General features: G+C 35.4%; 1 long non-coding RNA gene across 1 annotated transcript in view; it reads left to right on the top strand.

The window, feature by feature from the left end:
- The first annotated feature begins 2,825 nt into the window (after positions 1-2,825).
- LOC137220735 (uncharacterized) overlaps positions 2,826-16,918 on the top strand; it is a 38,284-nt gene continuing 24,191 nt past the window's right edge. Inside the window, exon 1 of the long non-coding RNA XR_010941767.1 lies at positions 2,826-2,950. This is a non-coding gene — a long non-coding RNA (uncharacterized lncRNA). The remainder of the gene's footprint in view (positions 2,951-16,918) is intronic.

Genomic DNA, 16,918 nt, shown 5'->3' with positions numbered 1-16,918 from the left:
AGCCTATAACTTTACAACATTATTGATAATATTCTTAAACTCTTTTCCATTTCAAAAGGATGACAGATTACTTCATTGGATATTTGAAGACATCTACAATGATCAGCTAACTGAAAGCTAATTAGTTTATTTGGAAAAAACTTCTTGGATAATAAGAATTTCCACTCACAGGCTTCCCTGGTGGTGCAGTGGTTGAGAGTCCGCCTGCCAATGCAGGGGACATGAGTTCATGCCCTGGTCCGGGAAGATCCCACATGCCGTGGAGCGGCTAGGCCCGTGAGCCATGGCTGCTGAGCCTGTGCGTCCAGAGCCTGTGCTCTGCAACGGGAGAGGCCACAGCAGTGAGAGGCCCATGTACCACAGAAAAAAAAAAAAAAAAAAGAATTTCCACTCACAAATTAGGTTTTCAATATGCTACTAAGTTGTACCTGATAATCTCATTTATTCTTTTTTGGATGGACATTGTTTCCAAGTTTTACTTAAATTATGGTCACTTTAATTTAATGATGAAATAGAACTTTGGGTTTTGTTTCAAAATTAAAGAATTTAATTTTAAATACTTTACTTAGTTGATTGCCAACTACCCTGTTTTAATTTGTTTTTCCTAGATAGGTTATACTGTTCTGCTCCAACGCATCCCTTCTTTCTTTATTATTTTATTTCCTTTTGTTTCTTAGCAATGCAATGATAAATTAATGTTTATTGAAACACATTATCTTTGTTAACTTACCAGCATTAGCCATGAATCCATATTCCTTTTCATCACAATAAGAAATGCATTGCTTAATAAGAAAATATATCCCAGATGAGCAGTTTGAAATGTTATGTTTTATTGTTGGTATTCTCGGTAGGCATTCCTTCTAAGGAAGAAAATTTGTCTTCTGTAGGCAAATTGTTATTCTGATTATTACTTTGCTCTCATTATAATGTCTTCATCTTAGCAGTGCACAACTTCTGTGCACAATATGTCTTGTTGTGTTTGTGCTGGTTTTAGTGCTTAGATGCTGTCTTTGACATGACAGGGGTTGCTATCCTGATAGGTAGAAAAGAAATCTGTGAATTGAGTGATGGATTAATAGAAATAACAATCTGTGTTTAGATATGTAAAATCATTGATCTACCTATTGAGTCAACATTTTTCTTATCCTCCTTGAGCATATACCTGTATAAAATGGTTTGGGGAATGTGTAAGAGAATGAAAAACTGACTTTAAGTAGTTTGTAATCTATATCTAGTCATATTCTCCATATGCAGAACTTCTGATTCTATGAAAATGTGATCATGCAGTTGTAGAGCTAGAATAAATTCTTTTCAAGAATTACATTAACTATTTCTCTCACTACAAACATGAACATATTCAGATCATCTCCCCAGTAAAAATCATCTTTCAAGGAAGACCCTGGAATTTATGTCTCTACCTATAGCACATCTAACTTTGAAAGACTTCCTCTATACCAGACACTGAGATAAGCTCTTTATGTGTTGAATATTATTTCTTTCAATAAGTCTACCAGCCTCACATTAAAAATAGGAAATAAAGACTCTGTGGTATAAGGAAACTAGGTTTGTCTGGTCTCAGAAGCAGAGCTGTTAATCACTGTATTCAATGCATGCTCACATTTTACATAAATGCATTGTTCATCCATCAAACAGAATAAGTTCCAGAATTTATAAACAAATTCATTTTTCTCAGTTTTTGCTTTTCCCTCATTTATGTCATTTGGTTTACTTTTAAATCTCAGAGGAAAACATATCAGTGAGTCAATTGTAAAAAAATTTATACATAATATTTACCTGGAATATATCTCACTTCAATTCACCCTCTTTCTTCATGGATATACCTTCTCATGGATGCAATTCCTCCTATGTCACTTTTCAAATGCACTACATTGTACTTCAGAGGTTTATTGTTGTTCCTATTATTCTTTTTTTGAGTATATTCAGGCATTTTATTTTCTCAGTACAGAGTTCATTTTTCTTTCTTTTCTTTCTTTTTTTTCTCTCTCTTTTTAAGAGGTTGCTCTCCATGTGACTCTAATTAACTACTGTATTTATATATAAGATGATTTTCCTGTGACTTTATATTAGGTCCTTAACTAATAAGCAGACACTTGTACATTTCTAGGTTACAAGGAGAAAGAATTTTTCATTCAGAAATTAGTCAAACTTCACACAGAACTTGAATGTCCTTAATATTTTTTACCAGGTCTAAATGATATTTTTAACCATTCTATGACTCAAAACATTTCTTCTTCTTCATATGAATGTAAAGAACAGATAGAGTGCCATTTTGATTCATTGATGACAGTAGGACAGAAAAAATAAACAATCTTTAGAGTTGTGGTAGTTTTGGGAGATTGGAATAAGGGATTGAAAGATTTAGAACATCATTTCAACACTTCTGTGGGAAAAATTAATCCAAATTATATGAAACTGTTGTTCTAACATTCAGGGCATTACACATTTGATTGCATTTTGGGAACATTTTATCCTATGCCCATATATAAATAGATGTTTTTCTTTTCAGAAGAAAGTTTTAATTGACTTTGTAAAAATTAAGACTAGAGAGAGGGGGGAGGAGAGAGAGAGAGAATTATTAGACAATTTAGAAGAATAGAACTAAAATGTATATTAATTATTGTTACTAAGTATGTTATTTACAGTAGAATCCAGAATATATCCTTGTAACATAATATAAGTGTGTTAAAATGTGATAGAAATGTGCAAAGTAACCTAAGTAAAAACTGAATATGGATTTCTAGTATTCAAGAATTTGGGGACAAAAGTTAATAAAAATATATTCTTCTTGTAGGCCTAAGAAAGGACTAGGAGAAACCAAAATATCACCTTAGTCTGGATTTATTTCTTTCTCCTGAATATGAGACACTGGTGTTTTGAAAGTTAATTTAGAATCATGCAATATGCAATGGACACACAGATGTCAACAAGGGTAAGTGAGGGTCATCACCAAGCTTTACTGGGAATTGTCAAAATGCTATGAGGGTGTGACTTGCAATAAGATAGGCATTTCACAGTTTGCTTCCTACACACCTTAATCATTGTGAATCTAAGAGAGAGAGTTAATAAGGACAGGTTTTGCAATGAGTTTTTTTTTTTTCCCAGTGAAATAAGATTGTGGCACTTTTAATATTTCATATGGAAACTATCTATGCATTGCTCTCACAGGATTCTCTCTCAAGAGGGATATAGTCTTTGTAAGTCACAGAGGAAGTAGAAGTAAATGTTACAAAATAAAAGTTGCCTTCACTCTGTTCTACAGTATATCTGAACTCAGAAATCCCTTCCTCATTTCTAATGCTCCACTTCACCCCCAACCAAAATATGTGTCAGCTAGGAAAAGGTATGAAATTCTAGCATACGATATGGTGCCTTAATCCAAGGAGGCTGTACAAAGACTAGTATTTCAAATTGACATTTTGTTTCATTCTCTGGCAGATTTTATCCTCCTTTAGGTAATAATACCCTCAAGTACACTTTATTTACACCATAATAAAATGGTCTCTTTTTTGGGGTAAAAAAAGAGTTCAGTCTCAAGTTGTTCTCTGCTTTGAAGCCTGTTTCACTAGGATAGAATCTGGGGGTGGAAAGTGGAGAATGATGTATGGTTATATGCCCAGTAGCTTTTTGGGAACTGTTGTTTTTCCCATCTTCCCTCCTTTCTTCCATTTTGTCACTGAATGCACAATGGTATTTGATGGTCTCTGGAGCTATATGCCTTGCCCACTCAAACATTGTGCACTCTGCAAGTCTCTGATACTAAAGTCTGAAGAGAGTGTAACTTGTGATGTGTTTTATATGTTTAGGCAAAGTTTGGGTGGTTGAGGCTTTTATCCACATTCCATTCATTGTATCTAAAAGTTCAAGTTAAGATCTTCTGAATCTTACAACCCAAATTACATACTCATTCTCATTCATTCATTCCATCAATATTTATTAAGCATCCACTATGTTCCAGGCACTATGCTTAGTTTTAAGAAAAATAAGATGTGATTTCAATCTTCGATGAACTCCAGACTTCGGGCTTTGGGAAAATGATAAGCAAGATTTTAAAATAATTACTATGTGAAAAGAGTTGTAACTGAGATGTGCACTAAGTATCCTTGCAGCGCCAGGGTGAAAGTGATTAATTCTCTCCTGGGGAGGTTAGGAAGCCCTTAGTGAGAAGGTAACATTTGAGCAGGAAACATACTTAAAACACAGTTGTTAGAAAAGATCAATTTCAGCTAGAGGCAGAAGATTCACTACTGCTATATAAGGGACAATGTTTCCCAAAGAGTTCTTTGCCCTCTACATATAAAATTTCTAAGAAAACTTAGAAGTATCAGAACTGCAATAGAAGCTAAACTTATTAGTTACTGAAAGGGCTGAGAGTGTTGAAATGACCTGCATCTGCTTCTAGAAGGTGTACTTCATTTGATATATTTCTTGCCTGCTTTGATTGTATAATATGGCATATCATAGTTATCTCATTTTCAGGTCCAAAATAATGTACTATATTTTTCTTATTCTTTTAGTTTTATCATTGCTTCCTGCAATAAATAGATTTTAAAATTAACATCTGTCTTAGTTTGTTCAGGCTGCTATAACAGAATACCATAAACTGGGTAGCTTATAAACACCAAAAATTTATTTCTCATAGATCTGGAGACTGGTGAATCCGTGATCAAAGCACTGGCAGATTTTCTGTCTGGTGAGGACTTATTTTCTCATTCACAGACAGCTGTCTTTTTGCTAACCTCATGTGGTAGACGAGGGCAGGGAGCTCTCTAGGGTCTCCTTTATGAGGGCACTCATTCATGAGGGCTCATTCTTAAGACCTAATCACCTCCGGAAGGCCCCACCTCCAATCACCATCCAATGGGGATTAGGCTTCAACATATACAATCCAGGGAGACACAAATGTGCAGTCTGTAGTAACATTTACCTAGGGTTTCTTTATCCTGGCACTATTAACATTTAAGCCAGTAATTTTTTTGTAATGTTGAAGTTATTTTGTGTTTTGTAGGATGTTTAGCAGCATCTCTGGCCTTTACTTACTAGATGCCAGTAGAACCCCCTAACTGTGACAACCAAAATTGTCTCCAGACATTACCAAGTGTCCCCAGGGGGCAAAATCACCTCAGTTGAGAATTACTGATTTACTTTAATTCCAATGTTTTTAAGCACTGTTTTTCATTTTTAAAAATCAGATACTGTCCTAGAATCATTCTTGTCATTTAGCAAAATATTACTATTACTATCATTATTATTTTGTGTTTGGACAGTCACAATGTAATTTTAAGGAGAGAGAAGTATTATTTTTGATCACATCCAGGATTTTCTTAGGTAATTGGGTCCAGCTTGGATATATCACTTAGTGATACACATCACCTTTTTCTTCCCTCAGAGAATTAGATACTTTAGATGATTTTAAATAGAATCATAGAAAAGCACAGGCCCAAGGTGTGCTGCTACCCCTGCCTATCTAGGGTCATGTCTCATGTATATGTTTTCACAACTCAACACAATACAGCCAGAAATTCCTTTGTGAGTATATAGGTTATAATACATTCCTCTGGCTGGCCAGAGCTGGGGAGGGGGACATGGAGAACAGTAAGAAAATGGATGGGAGGAAGCATAGATCCTCCTTCAATCTGAACTACCTGTGAGTGCCTGCTACTCCCATCTAATAGAGGTAGCAAATCATGAGAAAAATGGAAAAAATGGTTATTGTTCAGAGAATTGTCTGAGATACTTTCCAGTTTAAAACTAGGGGCAGGCAGGCCAGGATATAATACTAAGAACAGAAATAAAACCGTATATTTACCACTTCAGTGCTACTTCCTGATATGAGGAAAAAACTTCTCTCTGCTTACCCTCTGCACTCTTGAGGTTTCTTTATTAAATTGTCAAAAGTTCCATTCAGCATCACAGAAATTGAGTTTCTTTTTTTCTGAGCAAAAGGGAGAATGTTGAATAAATGGTAAACGAACAATGGTGCTTTAAAGAAAACTAAGTTCAGCGATCATGTTATAAAATGCAGGATATTCAAATACAGAAAGAGTCATTCTAAAGTCTGTCTCATTTTTCTACTTTAATATTTAATGTATGTGAGAATACATGGAAAACATTTTAAACTAGTTCTCTTCTTAAAGAGAAATGTTTGGAAATTAAAAAACTTATCTAATCAAAATGTACAATGTTCCAATCACCAAAGAATGCTAGTTTGAAATTCTACTATAGAATGTCTTTTCTAACATCTATTAAATATAGCTCTGCTGAGGTTCTGGGTAAAAAAAGCTGCACAAATACTTTTTGTTTTCCTAAGAGCTTCTAATTTAAGACACTGAAAAGTTACATATGTATATCTAGTATAAGTGATAAAGTGATAGGAGAATGAGTGGAGAGATAATTTTTTTTTAAACCTCAACATTTAAATTAATAAGATATATACTATTTAGTTAAAGGAAGCTTTTCTGCAGCTGTTTGGAGGACAAGATCTTGTTGAACTTAACATATAATGATGAACTTATATATAATGATGAAATACTACGGTCCATCTTTTTTTTTTTTTTTTTTTTTGCAGTACGCAGGCCTCTCAGTACGCAGGCCTTTCACTGTTGTGGCCTTTCCCATTGCAGAGCACAGGCTCCGGACGCGCTGGTTCAGTGGCCATGGCTCACGGGCCCAGCCGCTCCGCAGCATGTGGGATCTTCCCAGACTGGGGCACGAACCCATGTCCCCTGCATCGGCAGGCGGACTCTCAACCACTGTGCCACCAGGGAAGCCCTAGTGTCCATCTTTATACAAAGTCTAGAGTAAAAACTAAAATGATGAATGCTAGTCAACAAATCCGATTTTTATTTTATTTTGTTATTAATGTATGCATGCATGCATACATTTTAACAAGTTGTACAGTGCTGTAAGATTTATGAGGACAAGGAAATTCCCTCCTTTATCTTCCCACTGACCTTCGATATGGTCTATTCTGCAGAACAACAGACAAAAAAACTGCAATTCCTATAGATATTTATTTATTGAATTTAACTCCATATTTCCATTTTCTACCCTAAAGTTGCTATTTCTTTTTTTTTTAATTTTTATGGTTGTAGAATTTTTTAACTTGTATTCTATTCAATTTTATTTTGTTTTTAAATTATTTTTTATTGGATTATAATTGATTTACAATGTTGTATTTGTTTCTGCTGTAGAGCAAAGGGAATCAGTTATACATATACATATATCCACTCTTTTATACATTCTATTCTCATTAAAGGTCATTAGAGAGTATTGAGTGCACTTCCCTGTGCTATGCAGTAGGTTATTATCAGTTATCTATTTTATATATAATAGAAAGTATATGTCAATTCCAATCTCCCAATTTACTATTTCTTAATTTATGGATTTTGGTAATAATTTATTGACTTCTTATTATGATAGACGAGTGTGCTAGGTCACATGTGACACCCAGTTGGACATTCAATTACTTCAATTAGATGAAGGTGGAAATGGCTTGGTGGGAGCATGAGGGGTGGAAACTCAGAAGCTCCGGGATCATGACGAGTTGCAGCAGGGATAGGGGAGGATGGGAGTATCAGCTGATTCTTCTAGGTGCTAGGGAATACAGCTGGACCTGGTTACAAAGCAGGCTCTCCATATTGACCAGGCCAAGAGGACAACGCCCAGCTGAAGGACCAAGTGGAGCATAGAAGGCCGGCCACCCTGTGCCTTTGGATTGGAGAATTTAACTCATTTACATGTAAGCTGTGTGGCTGACAGGGTCTTGGTGCTCTGGCCTGGTATCAGGCCTGAGCCTCTGAGGTGGGAGAGCTGAGTTCAGGACATTGGACCAACAGCGATTTCTGGCCCCATGTAATATCAATTGGCCAGAGCTCTCCCAGAGATTTCCATCTCAACGAAGACCCAGCTCCACTAAATGATCAGCACACTCCAGTGCTGGACACCCCATGCCAAACACCTAGCAAGAGAGGAACACAACCCCACACATTAGTAGAGAGGCTGCCTAAAATCATATTAAGTTCACAGACACCACAAAACACACCACCAGACATGGTCCTGCCCACCAGAAGGACAAGATCCAGCCTCATTCACAAGAAAACAGGCACCAGTCCCCTCCACCAGGAAGCCTATAAAACCCACTGAACCAAACTTACCCACTGGGGGCAGACACCAAAACAACAGGAACTATGAACCTGCAGCCTGCAAAAAGGAGACCCCAAGCACAATAAGTTAAGCAAAATGTGAAGACAGAGAAATATGCAGCATAGGAAGGAGCAAAGTAAAAACCCACCACGCCAAACAAATGAAGAGGAAATAGGAAGTCTACCTGAAAAAAAATTTAGAGTAATGACAGTAAAGATGATCCAGAATCTTGGAAATAGAATGGAGAAAAAACAAGAAATGTTTAACAAGGACCTAGAAGAACGAAAGAGCAAACAAACAATGATGAACAACACAATAAATGAAATTAAAAATTCTCTCGAAGGGATCAATAGCAGAATAACTGAGGCAGAAGAACAGATAAGTGACCTGGAAGATAAAATAGTGGAAATAACTACTTCAGGGCAGAATAAAGAAAAAAGAATGAAAAGAACTGAGGACAGTCTCAGAGACCTCTGGGACAACATTAAACACATCAACTTTGAATTATAGGGGTTCCAGAAGAAGAAGAGAAAAAGAAAGGGACTGAGAAAATATTTGAAGAGATTATAGTTGAATACTTCCCTAATATGGGAAAGGAAATAGTCAATCAAATCCAGGAAGCACAGAAAGTCCCATACAGGATAAATCCAAGGAGAAACACACCAAAACACATATTAATCAAACTATCAAAAATTAAATACAAAGAAAAGATATTAAAAGCAACAACGGAAAAACAACAAATAACATATAAGGGAATACCCTTAAGGTTAACAACTGATCTTTCAGCAGAAACTGTGCAAGCCAGAAGGGAGTGGCAGGACATATTGAAAGTGATGAAAGGGAAAAAACTACAACCAAGATTACTCTACACAGCAAGGATCTCATTCAGTTTTGATGAAGAAATTAAATCTTTACAGACAAGCAAAAGTTAGGAGAATTCAGCACAAACACACCAGCTTTACAACAAATGCTAAAGGAACCTCTCTAGGCAGAAAACACAAAGGAAAGAAAAGACCTACAATAACAAACCCAAAACAATTAAAAAAATGGAAATAGGAACATACATATCAACAATTATCTTAAATGTAAATGGATTAAATGCTCCAACCAAAAGACATAGACTGGCTGAATGGATACAAAAGCAAGAACTGTATATATGCTTTCTACAAGAGACCGACTTCGGACCTAGGGACACATACAGACTGAAAGTAGGGTATGGAAAAAGTTATTCCATGCAAACATAAATCAAAGAAAGCTGGAGGAGCAGTTCTCATATCAGACAAAATAGACTTTAAAATAAAAACTATGAGAAGAGATAGAGAAGGACACTACAAAATGATCAAGGGATCAATCCAAGTAGAAGATATAACAGTTGTAAATATTTATGGCCCCAACATAGGAGCGCCTCTATACATACGGCAAATGCTAACAACCATAAAAGGGGAAATCAACAGTAACACAATAATAGGAGGGGACTTTAACACCCCACTTTCACCTATGGACAGATCATCCAAAGTGAAAATAAATAAGGAAACACAAGCTCTAAATGACATGCTAAACAAGATGAACTTAATTGATAGTTACAGGATATTCCATCCAAAAACAACAGAATAAACTTTCTTCTCAAGTGCTCATGGAACATTCTCCAGGATAGATCATATCGTGGGTCACAAATCGAATCTTGGTAAATTTAAGGAAATTTAATTGTATCAAGTATCTTTTTGGACCACAACACTATGAGACTAGTATCAGTTACAGAAAAAAAACTGTAAAAAATACAAACACATGGAGGCGAAACAATGAAGCACTATAAAAACAAGAGATCACTTAATAAAGAGGAAATCAAAAAATACCTAGAAAAAATGACAATGAAAACACAATGACCCAAAACCTATAGGATGCAGCAAAAGCAGTTCTAAGCGGGAAGTTTATAGCAATATATCCTACCTCAAGAAACAAGAAAAATCCGAAATAAACAACCTAACCTTCCACCTAAAGGAATTAGAGAAAGAAGAACACAGAAACCCCAAAGTTAGCAGAAGGAACGAAATGACAAACATCAGATCAGAAATAAATGAAAAAGAAATGAAGGAAACAATGGCAAAGATCAATTAAACTAAAAGCTGGCTCTTTGAGAAGATAAACAAAACTGATAAACCATTAGCCAGGCTCATCAAGAAAAAAAGGGAGAAGACTCAAATCAATAGAATTAGAAATGAAAAAAGGGAAGTAACAACTGACTCTGCAGAAATACAAAGGATCATGAGAGATTACTACAAGGAACTATATGCCAATAAAATGGACAACCTGGAAGAAATTGGCAAATTCGTAGAAAAGCACAACCTTCTGAGACTGAACCAGGAAGAAATAGAAAATATGAACAGACCAGTCACAAGCACTGAAATTGAAACTGTGATTAAAAATCTTCCAACAAACAAAAGCCCAGAACCAGATGGCTTCACTAGAGAAAACACCTATCCATCTCAAACTCTTCCAAAATATCAGAGAAGAACACCTCCAAACTCATTCTACGAGGCCACCATCACCCTGATACAAAAACCAGACAAAGATGTCACAAAAAAAAAAAAAAAAACAACTACAGGCCAATATCACTGATGAACATAGATGCAAAAATCCTCAACTAAATACTAGCAAACTGAATCCAACAGCAAATTAAAAGGATCATAAATCATGATCTAGTGGGATTTATGCCAGGAGTGCAAGGATTCTTCAATAGCTGAAAATCAATCAGTGTGATACACTATATTAACAGATTGAAGGAGAAAAACCATATGATAATCTCAATAGATGGAGAAAAATCTTTCAGTAAAATTCAACACCCATTTATGATAAAAACCCTCCAAAAGTAGGTATAGAGGGAATTACCTCTAAATAATAAAGACCATATAGAACAAGCCCACAGCCAACATCATCCTCAATGGTGAAAAACTGAAACAGTTTTCACTAAGATATGGAAGAAGACAAGGTTGCCCACTTCTCACCACTATTATTCAACATAGTTTTGGGATTCTTAGCCACAACAATCAGAGATAAAAAAAGAAATAAAGGAATCCAAATTGGAAAAGAAGTAAAACTGTCACTGTTTGCAGATGACATGATACCATATATAAGAATCCTAAAGATGCTACCAGAAAACTACTAGAGCTAATCAATGAATTTGGTAAAGTAGCAGGATACAAAATTAATGCACAGAAATCTCTTGCATTCCTATACACTAATGATGAAAAATCTGAAACAGAAATTAAGGAAACACTCCCATTTACCATTGCAGCAAAAAGAATCAAATACCTAGGAATAAACCTACCTAAGGAGACAAAAGACCTGTATGCAGAACACTATAAGACACTGATGAAAGAAATTAAAGATGACACAAACAGATGGAGAGATATACCATGTTTCTGGATGGGAAGAATCAACATTATGAAATTGACTATACGACCCAAAGCAATCTACAGATTCAGTGCAATCCCTATCAAACTACCAATGTCATTTTTCACAGAACTAGAACAAAAAATTGCACAATTTGTATAGAAACACATAAGACCCCGAATAGCCCAAACAATCTTGAGAAAGAAAAATGGAGCTGGAGGAATCATGCTCCCTGACTTCAGACTCTACTGCAAAGCTACAGTAATCAAGACAGTATGATAATGGCACAAAAACAGAAATATAGACCAATGCAACAGGATAGAAAGCCCAGAGATAAACCCATGCACCTATGGTCAACTTATCTTTGATAAAGGAGGCAAGAATATACAGTGGAGAAAAGTCAACCCCTTCAATAAGTGGTGCTGGGAAAACTGCACAGCTACATGTAAAAGAATGAAATTAGAACACTCCTTAATACTGTATACAAAAATAAACTCAAAATAGATTAAAGACCTAAATGTAAGGACAGACACTATGAAACTCTTAGAGGAAAACATACACAGAACACTCTATGACATAAATCACAACAAGATCCGTTTTGACCCACCTCTTAAAGAAATGGAAACAAAATTAAACAAATGGGATCTAATGAAACTTAAAACATTTTACACAGCAAAGGAAACCATAAGGAAGATGAAAAGACTACCCTCAGAATGGGAAAAAAAATATTTGCAAACAAAGCAACTGACAAGGGATTAATCTCCAAAATATACAAGCAGCTCATGCAGCTCAATATCAAAATAACAAACAACCCAATCCAAAGATGGGCAGAAGACATAAATAGATATTTCTCCAAAGAAGATATACAGATTGCCAACAAACACAAGAAAGGATGCTCAAAATCACTAATCATTAGAGAAATGTAAATCAAAACTACAATGAGGTATCACCTCACACCGTCAGAATGGCCATCATCAAAATATCTACAAACAATAAATTCTGCAGAGAGTGTGGAGAAAAGGGAACCCTCTTGGACTGTTGGTGGGAATGTAAATTGATTCAGCCACTGTGGAAAACAGTATGGAGGTTCCTCAAAAAACTAAAAATAGAACTACCATATGATACAGCAATGCCACTACTGGGCATATACCCTTAGAAAACCATAATTCAAAAAGAGTCATGTACCACAATGTCCATTGCAGCTCTATTTACAATAGCCAGGACATGGAAGCAACCTAAGTGTCCATCAACAGTTGACTGGATAAAGAAGAGGTGGCACATATGTACAATGGAATATTACGCAGCCATAATGAAACAAAATTGAGTTATTTGTAGTGAGGTGATTGGACCTAGAGTCTGTCTTACAGAGTGAAGTCAGAAAGAGAAAAACAAATACCATATGGTTACACATATATATGTAATCTAAAAGGAAAAATTGGTTCTGAAGAACCTCAGGACAGGACAGGAATAAAGATGCAGATGTAGAGAATGGACTTGAGGACACGGGGAGGGGGAAGGGTAAGCTGGGATGAAGTGAGAGAGTGGCATGGACATATACACACTACCAAATGTAAAATAGATAGCTAGTGGTTAGCAGCCGCATACACAGGGAGATCGGCTTGGTGCTTTGTGACCATCTAGATGGGTGGGATAGGGAGGGTGAGAGGGAGGTGCAAGAGGGAGGGGATATAGGGATATATGTATACGTATAACTGATTCACTTTTTTACACAGCAGGAACTAACACAACATTGTAAAACTATTATACTGCAATAAAGATTTCAAAAAAAACCCCACCAATGTAATATGTAAACCTTGGTTGGGCCCTGGACTAAATAAATAACCAGCTGTATAAGAGAAAAAAAAAAAAAAAGGAAAAAAAGAAATGGCTGGGTGGGTTTCTAATGAAGCTTCCTTAAAAAGGTGGTGAGTCCGTCAGCAGGCACTACTTCCATTTCCCTGTAAATCTTTTCTTCTTCTGGGAAGAAGGAAATGGTGACTGAAATGGTGGCACCTTATTTTGTGATAATGAAATGACCCAAGGAAGGTATAAGATGTCGGCAGAATAATAGTCCATAATAATCCCCAAGGATGTCCACGTCCTAATGCTTAGAACTTGTGACTATGTTGCTTACATGATAAAAAAACTTTGTAAGTGTGATTTGGGTTATGGACCCTGAGATGAGCCTCTGCAATCCACATCTGTTCCCATATGATAAAACACATCATCCAGAGAATGTTCTACCACAGCCCCCAGTCTTGTCAGTGGCAAATAACATGTTGGAGGATACTTGAAGCACAGTTTAAAATTAATGAAAACCATGTAGCACTTATGCAGTGAGATGGCTGGAAAGTAAATCCTCTCAAAAGTATTAGTAAGCCACACCTGCATTGACATCATTTTTATAAAATATTATCTCACTATGGGGACTTCACTTTAGACTCTTCTATGTTTTATTCACAAACTTTTTTTTTTCCCACAAAATACTAATAGCTGTTGAACTTCAGGCAGTGACTGGCTGTCTGTGTGTCTTCAAGAAAATTGATCTAAAATCTCAGAACATCTCCCTGTGGATATCCAGAAGAGAAATGTTTACCAATGGACTGCTGGAACTTGGTTCCATTTTTGCTTTGGCAATATTAGCTTGGCTGGCTCTGAAGATGGAGGAAGGGGGTCAAAGAATGTGGATGGTCCCTAGAAGCTGAGAATGGCAAGGAAACAGATTCTCTTCTAATACCTCAGTAAGAAATGCAATCTCACTGACACCTTGATTTTATCTAAGACTCATGTTGGATATCTAACCTACAGGACTATAAGATTTGTATTGTTTAGCCACTTCATTTGTTGTAATTTGCTATGACAAAAAATAAAGTTAATATATAAGCCAACTGTCAGAATACAGAAGCAGAAAAATAGAAGAAACATGGCACACTGATGATCTTATGGAGCCCTGGATGACTACATTTGAACATTATATGTATGTTTGAGAGAGAAAATTAAATCCCTGTTTTCTGTGTATATTATTGTTTTCCAAGACTCTGTTTCTCATATCAGGATCCAGTTCTTCACTAATACAATGAGGATTGAGTTCCCTTATAAGATGAAGTTGGTGGCTCCATTCTAGTTCTATTTTTGCTTTGTTATTTTGATTTGCATTTTTTAATATCTAAGAATAAAGTATAGTTTTTACCTTTTTCTGAAAGCTGAAATTTCATTTTACACGTATTTAATGATCTAACAAAATTTCTAAATAAATGGGAGATTTGTTTTTTATTAAAGTGTGTTCATTTTAGCAAGTATTTTAAAAGTTACCTAAGCATAAGGAGGTAAAACAATAATTTAATTGCTTTTCAAAATCAGAACATAAACAGTTTTAACCATACAATTTGTTTTAAAACCTATTAAATTAAAAGGCAGGCAGTAAAGCAATTATACTCTAATAAAGATGTTAAAAAAGGAAATAAAATAAAATAAAGGACAGGCAAATAGACATCATTTAGCCAAAACCACTCACTTAGAGGTGATAATTCTCAAAGTATAGTCTTATACTTTGGTTTTGGGTCTTACATATAAGTCTCTAATCCACTGAGTTTAGTTTTGTATATGGTGGAGAAAGTAGTCCAATTTGGTATTTTTGATGTAGCTGTCAATTTTTTTCAACTACATTTATTGAAGAAGATATCTTTTCCCCATTGTGCATTCTTAACACCTTTGTGTAGATTAATTGACCATATAAATATGAGTTTATTTCTGAGCTCTCAATTCTGTTCCATTGATCTGTGTGTCTGTTTTGTACCACTACCATAGTATTTTGATTACTGTAGCTTTGCAATATAGTTTTTTTTTTTTTTTTTTTTTTTTTTGCGGTACACAGGCCTCTCACTGTTGTGACCTCTCCCGCTGCGGAGCACAGGCTCTGGACACACAGGCTTAGTGGCCATGGCTCACAGGCCCAGCCACTCCGTGGCATGTGGGATCTTCCCGGACCGGGGCACGAACCTGTATACCCTGCATTGGCAGGCAGACTTTCAACCACTGAGCCACCAGGGAAGCCCTGCAATATAGTTTTAAATCAGGGAGTATGATATCTCCAGCTTTGTTATTTCTCAAAACTGTTTTGGCTATTCAGGGTCTTTTGTGTTTCCATACAAATTTTAGGATTATTTGTTTTAGTTCTGTGACATATGTCATTGGTATTTTGACAGGGGTTGCATTGAATCTGTAGATTTTCTGGGGTAGTATGGTAATTTTAACAATATTAATTCTTCTAATCCATGATCACAGTATATCTTTCCATTTGTTTGTGTTATATTCAATTTCTTTCATCAAGGGCTTACAATTTTCTTAGTACAGCTTTTTTACCTCCTTGGTTGGATTTATTCCTAAGTATTTTATTCTTTTTGATGCAAACATAAATGTGTTTTTCTTAATTTCTCTTTCTGATAATTTGTTGTTAGTGTGTAGAAACATAACAGATTCCTGTGCATTAATTTTAATCCCTACAACTTTACTGAATTAACTTATTAGTTCTAATAGTTTTTTGGTGACATCTTAAGGATTATCTCTATATAGTTTCATGTCATCTATAAACACTGACAGTTTTACTTCTTCCTTACCAACTTGGATTCCTTTTATTTCTTTTTCTTGTCTGATTGCTGTGGCTAGAACTTCCAATACTATGTTGAATAAAAGTGGCAAGAGCAGGCGTCCTTGTTTTATTTTTGATCTTAGTGAAAGCTTTTCACCACTGAGTATGAAAACTGTAGGAGTGTCATATATGGTATGTTGAGATATGTTCCCTTTATACTCACTTTGTTGTGAGTTTTTATTTTAAATTCATGTTGAATTTTGTCAAAAGCTTTTCCTGAATCTATTGAGATGATCATATGATTTTTATTCTTCAGTTTGTTAATGTGATGTATCCCATTGATTGAGCTTTCTTGCATCCCTGGGATAAATCCCATTTGATCAAAGTGTATGATCTTTTTAATGTAGTGTTGAATTCAATTTCCTAATATTTTGTTGAGGATTTTTGGACCTGTTTATCAGGTATATTGGCCTGTAATTTTCTTTTATGAAGGTATCTTTTTCTGGTTTTGGTATCAGGGTGATGCTGACTTTGTAGAATGAGTTAAAATGCTTTCCTTCCTTTTTAATTTTTTGATATAGCTTGAGAAGCATAAGTGTTAACCCTGCTTTAAATGTTTGGTAGAATTCACCTGTACTTTTGTTATGTACAGATACAAAATGGGTTACAAAATATCGTGTATAATATGATTGTTTCTGCAAATTAATATACTTACATATAATAATAACTGGAAGTACTAATTATTAGAATGTTAACAGTAGTAATATCTAGAAAAAT

The sequence above is a fragment of the Pseudorca crassidens genome, chromosome 3 (assembly GCF_039906515.1).
Source record: "Pseudorca crassidens isolate mPseCra1 chromosome 3, mPseCra1.hap1, whole genome shotgun sequence".
Classification (NCBI taxonomy): domain Eukaryota; kingdom Metazoa; phylum Chordata; class Mammalia; order Artiodactyla; family Delphinidae; genus Pseudorca; species Pseudorca crassidens.
This window is presented reverse-complemented; position numbering and strand designations above follow the sequence as displayed.